The sequence below is a fragment of the Limanda limanda genome, chromosome 11 (assembly GCF_963576545.1).
Source record: "Limanda limanda chromosome 11, fLimLim1.1, whole genome shotgun sequence".
NCBI lineage: Eukaryota > Metazoa > Chordata > Actinopteri > Pleuronectiformes > Pleuronectidae > Limanda > Limanda limanda.
This window is the reverse complement of record NC_083646.1, coordinates 24,053,915-24,063,724: the sequence shown is the minus strand read 5'-3', so window position 1 is coordinate 24,063,724 and position 9,810 is coordinate 24,053,915. Positions and strand designations below refer to the sequence as shown.

The following is a 9,810-nucleotide window of genomic DNA, read 5'->3' as shown; positions in this document are numbered from 1 at the left end:
TGTGAAGATGTGATTTATTATGTTGCAAGACTGATTTTGTTTTGCCTAAAGTTATAACAATGTGTTACTGTAATGTAGTTTGTTCCATTGAAAATATAATTGGAATCCTCATAGATCAGCAGGTGTAACAGTTCGTCATCAATCTGTCCCTGTTTTCTAATTTTGTATTTTCCATTACGATTCAAAAATCCCATAAATATTTCCAAAAAAATGAATTTAATTAATTAATCAGAATTTAGCTAATATTCATCTAAAATGAATTAGTCCCATTTTACCTTCAACACTGGATATTTTTACAAATAAACTTGTGACCCTTTACACAAGCTTACAAAATAGAAAGATGCCCTTGGTGCTTCTGACCAATACAACATGCTGAAAACTTTAAAGTTCCTTTTTAATTATCAGCATTAACTTGACACATAGTTAATCCCTGCAGGATTCACCGGCCGGTTTATTATTGATCTCTCAGATTGGTTTAACATTGTTTGCTGACAGAACACAAGGCTGATGTCTGATCTGACTTGAAGACGGGTGCTGAACAGTAACATGCAGACCGGACTGTGGAGGTGCTCTGTGTGATGGCTTCTCTCACAGGGTTAGGGTTACAGGCGTTCCCTTCCTTCTATCCATCTGCAATATGTTAACGCACGTTACAAGTAGCTTTGAGTGTTGAGTGGAATTTCATGGTACTTTATACATCTATGTACTCCTTTAGATCTCAGACGAGAATATTGATGTATTTACTCCCCTATTATTTTCTATCTAACAGTGAAAATGGCCAAGTTTATAAGCAGCTAGCATCATCGGAAATTAAGTTTATAATGTAATTGTTATCATGTGATTCAGATATATCAATGCAGCGGATCTTACAAGTGAAGCCTGATTGAGCTCATCAAACTTCACACATATATGTTCTTTAGCTTACTGACTGATAAACAAGCAACCACCATTTACCATTTTCAACCTGTAATGTTAGCCATGGATGTTTGTAAAGTGACGGATCTCGATTGCCGTCGCTGGGCGTTTAAATGCTTCTGCACTAAATCTTCAATGACATCACTGGTGCTAAAGGTTAAAGCGTCTCACATCGAAGGAACGTTTGATCTGTGTATGGCTGTTAAAAGGGAAAGTCCAACATATGTCTGTGTCCTGTTTTGATGAGTTGCTGCATCACATGGAGAGACTGGACTTTGAGAGTGTGCAAGCAGCAAGTGCAAGCTGTACGCTAAAGGCTTCTGCACACTAGAGGATAATCGGGCCAGTTTTGCCCCTCTCGACAATCGCAGAGGTGTTCCTGACTGGTGTTCACTCGGTTACCATTATCTGCACAAAAAAGTGTGGGGGTGTTGACAAAATAATCTTAATGCTGCCGATTGAGTCTGAGCCTCCCCGCTCTCGAATCGGCTCAGGGAAACACTTAATAGCAAGTGAGAGTGAGAGAGAAAGAGCGAGGGGCCGGAACGCAAAGTACATATGACAGCGCAGGGGTGACGAGACGGGCACAGGTCCCGGAACGCATACAGAAAACGGTGCTGAAAAAAACATGCAAATGCCCACTGACAATGCTGTGGGACTTACAAGCCTTAATTTCAATTAATATCCATGGTATAAATTTTATGACAATAATTTACAATTATTTTAGGCTATACAGCACAGGCAAATGCCCACATCAACACAGGTGGGACTTACAGTCAGCAATTCATTTCTCAACATAGATCTAACTTGTAAAACATAAAAAATAAAAGTTCAAAGCTTACAATAAATCACATAAATCTTCCATTATTATTATTTAAAGATTGGCACGGCGGCCTATTAATAGACAGTATGCTCATCATATTTAGTCCAAAACACCCCACATCACGACCATGTCCGGATTCTCCTCCTCCTCCCTGTTTCGGGTTTCACTGCGTGTGTCTGTGGCAGTTCTGTGTCCTTTGGCCACCCACGACCTCACGTACGGGACTGGATTGAATTTAGCCAGGGGGGGGGGTCCAACAAGATTTAGGAAGAGTAAAGATGATATGGTGGATGTGAGCAGAGAGGTACGGTTGGGAGTGTAAATTAAGTTCATTTGCGAAAATCCGCGTTCACATTCAGCACTCGCAATAGGAATGCTGTTGACAGCAACAAGTAACTCCATAAGTTCATCGGGGATGTCTTTTCCTCCAAGTCTCTGTGTTTTCTGTAGGCCCGTATGACTGCGTGCGGGTTGGTAATGTTAAAGCGCTGGCACAGCGACTCAACCTCAGTCTGTCCATACAGCGCACCTGCGTCCTCGGGCCAGTACTGTGGTACTGTGATGGCTAAGATGTCAGAGATAGGACTTTCCCATTGCTTCTATTTCCTTTTTTACATAGTACTGGCCATGTGTTTATAATGATCATTGATTAAGTCACAGAAATATACAGCTATATTCACCCTTTTGAGCTGTGAGAGCTGACGTTATGTTTTGGATGTCACTTCTATCACCATAGGTCCAACTGGCAACTTGATTTTACTCACTCATTAACTCATACAAGGAGGCATAGTGTAAGGGCCCGAGGGAACAGTTTACCTACAGTCAGTGGAAGAAATATTTCAAACAACTCAATCCAGTTTTCAACTGAAAATTTGCTTTATTTTTAGAGTGTTTCACAGCAGACAGACATTCTGTTAACCTGCTGCCCAGTGCATTACAAATGACTTGGATGAGTGAGTTATTTCAATAAATACTACTTCCCCATAAAAGCCATGATGTAAAGCACATATGAAAATGTCACTCCACTTAATTTCTGCGTGCTTGAGGGTTTTCTGTATTTTTTACAGGAGGACGTTTGTCTAAAAGGAGAAAGAGCTTTGAAAATGAGGTTGTATATGTTGCAATGCTACTTACCATTTAATACCAGCAACTACTGATATCCCACTATTAGTGGTATTGTGGCTGACTTCTGTGTTGCTGTTATTCCCGACTAGTGATGATCAGCGTCATTTGGGTTTTGCTTTGGCAGTGAAGTGAATCCTCTTTTAAAGGCTGTTGAGAGATATAGAGGCCGTAATACAAACCTGGCAGAGTTAGTTATAGTAGGTCCTGTGTTCTCAGTTTGAGTTGCTGAATGATATCATTTTGTTCATGAGTATATGTCGTTCTATTTTCATTTGAGAATGACAGCATTTCCATCATTTGCAGAAATCTACATGAAGCCATTGATGGGAATGTTGAGACACCATATGATTGAAACTATTGTTGAGATTAGAAGGTAAAGACAGATTGATTAAACCCAACGGCACCAACATCTATTTCTTTTCAAGTTGAAGTGTGATTGTCACTTAATACACTTTACTTCAGTGATGTGAAAATAATGTACGTCGTCAACACACTGGTGGATTCGGAGAAGGCTTTGTTTTTCCAAGCTTCTAGGAATGCACTGAAGGGATTGAGGGGTTTCACGGTTGTTGTTCGCCAACAGGAAGTGCTCATAGGGCTCATGGTCAGTTTACACCATCGCCAGCGGAATGCGTTGATGACAGATTGACATATTTTTCAACGCAGACCTGGTCCCATTTTCTGTCAGAACCCAACTAATCAGACTGATTCATCTGTGTGTGGGTCTCCCGTTGTCTGAAAGTGTTAGTCATCTGTACCCCTGAGTGAAGAAATACAAGAGGGTAGTGGAGGAAAATATATTTATTATACTTTCTCTAAGACAGAAATATCCACAATAAAGAGAGGTCTGACCATACATTCGGGTTGAGGATTTATTGTAGGGGGGGATTATTTTTTCCAAACTCAAAGGAGAAATATTTCAGTTTCTCACTTTCTTCTAGTGTGTTATAGATTTGTTAACGTCAGCCAAGGAGGATATGTTGTTTTCTGTTTGGTTGTATGATAGCAGGATTAGAGCAGATAGCAGGGTTATGCCGAAACTACTGGACCGTACGCCACAAAATTTTGTGAAAGGATGCATTATGGGCGTTACAGCAAGGAACCAATTAAATTTTGGTTCTGCGATTTCTTTTTTTCCCACTTTCTTAGGAAGTCGAGGGCATTTTTCAACATTTTATATAAAATAATACATGGATTTTGATGATTTTTTTTTAGGCATGAGTGCCAGTCTTCTTGAGTATGTAAAAGGTCTTCAAAGTTAAAGGCCTAGTCTTTGGTAGCACTGCTCCTAAAGCTCCTGAAGCTCCTGGTAAGCCTCAGCAGCAGTCAAGCTGATACTTCTGGACCATTGTGATGTCATTACGATATAGGGCATTTGCATTTAAGCCGTATGAGGCAAATTATGAGTTATGAATAAGCCTTGTCTAAACAAGAGACAGGAGCTCAAAATCAAGTGATTCAGACAGAGGTTAATAAAAAGGGGCTGCAGCAATGGGCAGTATGAGGAGAGTGATGTGTTTTCTGGACATTAAAGCATTTCAATCTTTTCAAGTAATAACCCAAATTAAAATGATTCAACCTGAAAATGAGCATTGTTTTGGTCCTTTAAAAGTGTTTGTGTTGATATATTCAATTTATTTATGTAACAGTTCTTCTCTGAAAAGCACAGGAAGATGATATGTAACACAGATCATAAAGGAGTGGAAAGTCAAACATACGGTTTAATATTTAAATACGGAGATGTTCTGCAAATGTCATCTGGGCTGGAGTGGTTCTAAGTCCTGGTTTCATGCTGTTTAGCTTGACTAAATTCATCTAAATCCAGTTATAAAACCAGTAGAAATCTTTTCTCTCATCAAGGCTTCTGTTTCTATTCTCTGTTTGGGCTTTATTCATCTATTCCCAGTGGAGTAGCCAACCAATCACTACGGCGCTGCTTATTTTGTGACCTTGACAGTTAGTCGTAACAGGGGTTATGTAACTTATGGTAGCCTTTGGAGCTTGTCGCTAACATCTGTGATTTGCCTCAACTGCGACCGTTAAATTAGTGCAGCAGTAAATCTCAGCAAACTTCCACCTTCTTCCCACCATCCCCTCTTATTAGAAATAATTAAGCACAAGGGCCTCGTGATAAGTATTTGGAATGTGACGTGTGTTCCACTGATACCTTTTGAAGATGAACACAGCTCACATATTCAGACAAGAATCTGCTGACACGTGTTGGTGTCCAGGCGAAAGTGTCAAGCCTGACAGAGACAACAGATGTGGAGGATGACTGGTCACTGTGTTAGTGTCAGAGGTTGGTTCGTCAGGAGTGTGGGAACGACACTTATTTCATGCAGTCATTCATGTGGATGTTCCAAATGTTGATTTCTGTCTTCTGGAACTCTTCAATTCAACCAACAGATTGAAAAAAGGCATTGTTGTTGTTGGGCTAAATCAGATTTGATATTATTATCTGGGAGAGACTTTTAGCCCCATTATAGATGTGTCTGCCTGCAAGGACTTTTGGATTAGCACTGTGACTTTTGACCCACATCCTCTCTTGTGATCTCTTGTTTTAATGTTTCCTCTCCCTCTCCTTTCACCTCCTCTCTTCTACTCTCTCCCTTGGTTTCTCAATCCCTCCTGTTCTCTCTTTCTCTTCCCTCATTTTCTCGTGCTCTCTTGACTTCCAAACTTTTGCCACCTCTCCTTTTCCCTTTCTTCTACTTTTATGCCCTCTCCTTTCTTCGTCCCCTGTATTCTTTCCTCTTCTTCTTTCCCTGCCTCTCATCCATTTCACCCCCCACCGCCGTTCTTCTTGGTCTGTTAGTAACTAATGTTCCTGGGGGAGCTGTTCAATTTGGAGAAATCCTTACCCCCTGCATTGACATCTGTTGCCTGCTACCAGGCACACACACACACACACACACACACACACACACACACACACAGCGCGTCCCCTCCTGAGTTACCCCCCCCCCATCTCTGTTTCTGTTAAATTGTGTTAACCCTCTCACTTCAGGTCTCACTTCTTCCACAATCCTCCATGCCCCTGTGCATCATTCTCCTTCCCTCCCTATTTTTTCATCACTCCCCCTGTTCCCAGCTCTCTCTCTCCTCTCTTTCTTCTTTGCCCTGCTCTTACCCTGCACCTCTTGTCTTTATCTCTCCCATTAGGACTGTTCGGGGAACAGGGTTTAATCCGAAGACCAAACCGTTCAAAAAGCAGATATTACACAAGAATCTTCACCTTTACCCATGCAGAGTCCTTCTGTTCGGCTGTGATTCATATGTTCAGTGGAGGTCTAATGTGCATGGGGGCTGTTGGCTGTATGTACTCATACTGTTGGCTGTTCATGTACTGAGCATATCTTTTGTGAAAAATAACTTCTTTTTCATCTTAACCCTTGCCAACCCTTATTAAAATGAACACATTTGACTCATTATATTCAGTGTTTGTGTTTGTTCAAATGCCTACGCACATGTTAAACTACCCGCCCATGGCATCGTTTGCATGATTTAGTAGTATCTCTGGTTTTTGTTCATTATAATTGTTTCTTTTGGAATGATTTGGAGCCTAAAATTTGACTCTGGTATTAAAACCAACATTGATGCATAAAATCTGTGGAGTTCCTCCTCTACATTTTCATGTTGGGCAATACAAGATCATAGTTCTTACATTTATACACAAACACATATCACCATGAGTCTCACACACTGCATAAATATACATTTGGAGCAAAGAGTCTCCAGTAGAAATTGGCAGCAGATAGGCTGTTGTCAAATTTATGAAGGGACCAGGCAACCATGTTTTGTAGCAACCTCCTCCACCACGAACACACACACTCTTAAGTCTATATATTTGAAGTATATAATATTTCAAATTATGATGTCTGTTAAAAAAATCACACTGAAATGGCAATAGCATTGCATCACAAACGAGTTTTAATGTCATTACAGTGCAACAAATGTCGAACAGAAAGTATCAAATGGCAACTTTGCGCAATCGGTGATGCTCCCTGCCAGGTGTGATGTTGTTCATTAGCTGTTAAACATTGTCAGATGTGCTTTCCCTATGAAGTGTCTTCATGTGATTCATGCTAATCCACTTGTCAGCACCAGTCCTCTTCACATTCTCTATGCTTCTGATAGATGTTGTCTGAGGTGGACCAATGGGGAAAGAGGAAGTCAGAACGAGGCATAAATCCCTCTCGTAATCGCAATCAATGATCAAATCTATATCTGAGTCAAGATAAAATTAATCCTCTATTTAGGATCATCTCTAGAATAGCAACGCCAAAACTGTTCTCCTTTATGGCTTACAATGCTGGTGCACAGTGAGAGGTGACATGAACAAAATCATTCCCTTCACAATGGATGACTCAGGAAAATATATTTTGTCTTCTTGCATAAAGAAATATCAATTGCAGAACTTTACAAGAAGACTAAGAGCTAGAGTGGGTGCAGGAAATCGAACGTCGGAGGATACGATGGCTTGGGCAAAAAGGAAAAGAAAGTCAGCCCAAAACATGGCGGCAAGCTATCGATACCTCATGCCCCCAACCGCTGAAAAGGTAACTTAGTTTTGGACCATTGCAGGATTTTCCTGAAAATTCCAGAGGAGCCAGAGGAAGTTGTTGTACCCTAAGATACAAGTGAACCATTGGGTGGTCAAACACGCTGGCTGTCAAAGGCTTCCTACACCTTAGCTGTTCATCCTCTTTTTTCTGTTTTTTTCTCTTTATCACATAGGGGACATTCATCCAACAGCAGCTTAGGAGTCACATTGTTCTTGATGCACTTTCCATGGATCATCAGTGACTTGAAAGTGTTTGAAAGCTCTCAAGTCTGAGGGAACTGTGGAGTGTGCAACCGTGACAAGTTCTTCCACAGGAGGAGGCTGCATGCCAAACCCAAGCTGATCAACATGATGTTTAGAGTGAAGGAAAGCAAGTGATGCAAGGTTACAGACTGGAGAGGGCAAAACAATCAAAATGTTTTTTTTCAATGTGTTTATTTTACACCCCTCAGCTGTCTCCTCCCCCACGCAACCAAGTCTCCATACACCCCACCTCCCCCAAAGCATCCCCCCCCCCCCCCCCCCCCCTATGAGCTCCTTGGACCCAAACCCCCAACCCTTAATGGGTATGCCAACCAGGCAGATTAGGTAGACACCTGGAGTCATTCCAGCGAGGTCTCAGGCCCAATATTGTAAGGACCTGTGCCAGCCAGCTGTCTGCTCACCTGGGTCCCATCTCCATCATGAGATGAAACCAGGTGCATTAGAAGTGCTGTCGAAGGCCTGTCTGGTTTCTGCTCCCAACAATTAGACTCCATCTGTCATCAACTGGACTATTGACCAGTTGCCATCACATCTCATGTGATGGAGGTGCTAGCGGATCCTCCGTGAGATCATCACTGGACCCTGTGAAGTTTACCAACCTCATCTCACTAGACGAAAAGCAGTATTATTGTCACAGTGAACCTCTACGGACAGGCCTAATCCCCTGCTGTAACCAACTGTTTCCATGATGTTACCTCGGCGTTCGCCAGTGAAGACAAGGTGGGTCTATCGGCGTTTGCGGACCTTAAGGGGGATTTGGAGAACAAAGGAGAGAGCCGCGGGGGGGCTCGCTGAGCCTCGCGGACCGATCGCGACGTGTGATCTAATTAGCATATGAATCGGAGTCCAGCCGCTGGCTAGAACCTCTCTCTACTCACCATTGGAGGATACCACAGACCCTTGAAACTAATGTCACTCGTGATTGGCTGGTAGAAGTGTTGGTATTGGTCACCTTATGGGTCATTGCAGTGCACACGTGGGGTCACAGCATTCCGCACGTGGGGTAAGCCCCTCCCACACAATATTTATAATAAAAATGTATATATTAATATTTATTATTATTTATAAGTAAGCCTTTACCAAAAGCACTGCAGTTAATTAAAACTAAACATTCATGTGATGCTATAGGTGAACATATTGTACAGGGAATAAATGTGAACAAGGTATATGTGGAGTGAAAGCTTTATTTACATACAGCAAAAATATTGTACAAAAACTCAGATGAGGCTTGAAATGTTTCTCTGCAGCCTCTGGGTCATGACTTCTTTGTGGGACTCTGTCTGAATCTTCTCCAGTGTGTAGACGTCTGTGGTGTGTAGCTGTGAGATCAGTGTAGCTTCCAGTCTTATATGAAGTGTGGGACACAGGTCGGTGCGCTCCTGGCTGTGGAAGGATGGATCCATGTCATCTGTCCCGCTTCAATCAGCTGTAAACACATTCAGTAAAATTAGCACAGTTCAATGACAACATACACCTTTACATGTAACTGGAAAATTATTTAATGAATATAACCTTACCCTCTTTCTTCTCCGACAACTCCTCAATGCTGATGTAAGGTCTGGTCGGATCATACTGGCTCATAGTGTGTCTTTGTACGTCATGGACAGGCAGCTGGAAAACAACACATGTAACATGACTTTATTATTAATAAACGGAAATAGCCGCGCTGCATCACCGTTGGAAGATCCACAGCAAAAAAACACCAAAACAATTCATAAACAGTTACTTACATTCAATGGCTTAATTTTCTGCACTTTAAATCCGGACTTTCAGCGTCTCAGCCTAACGCCTCTTTGTTTGTGTGTGTGTGGGGGGGGGGGGGGCTGAGGCTGTGAAAACATACAGAAAAAAGTCACGTTGATGAAAAAACTTAACGAGAACAAACTGTTACATCTAAGTAATTCATACATATTTACACATGCACTAGATCTGCTCCAGCACTCGATGCTGTATTCGTATTTTAGCAGCTTTCTCGCTATCCCAAAGAGTGGCGGACATGCTTTCAGATGTAGGGTTAGCTTAGTGGTTAGCATGGCGTCTCTAGCTTAGCTCTCACCTTAACTCAGGGACTGTGCGTCCGTCTTCTCCGCCTCGACTCGTCCACACCGGCCCCGCGGCT

At 42.0% G+C, this 9,810-nt stretch overlaps 1 long non-coding RNA gene across 1 annotated transcript; it reads right to left on the bottom strand.

The window, feature by feature from the left end:
* Positions 1-8,848: 8,848 nt before the first annotated feature.
* Positions 8,849-9,511, bottom strand: LOC133014618 (uncharacterized). Its single transcript, XR_009681465.1, has 3 exons — positions 9,422-9,511; positions 9,209-9,302; positions 8,849-9,117 (listed from the first exon to the last, which is right to left on the bottom strand). It is a non-coding gene; the product is annotated as an uncharacterized LOC133014618 (long non-coding RNA).
* Between the last annotated feature and the right edge of the window lie 299 nt (positions 9,512-9,810).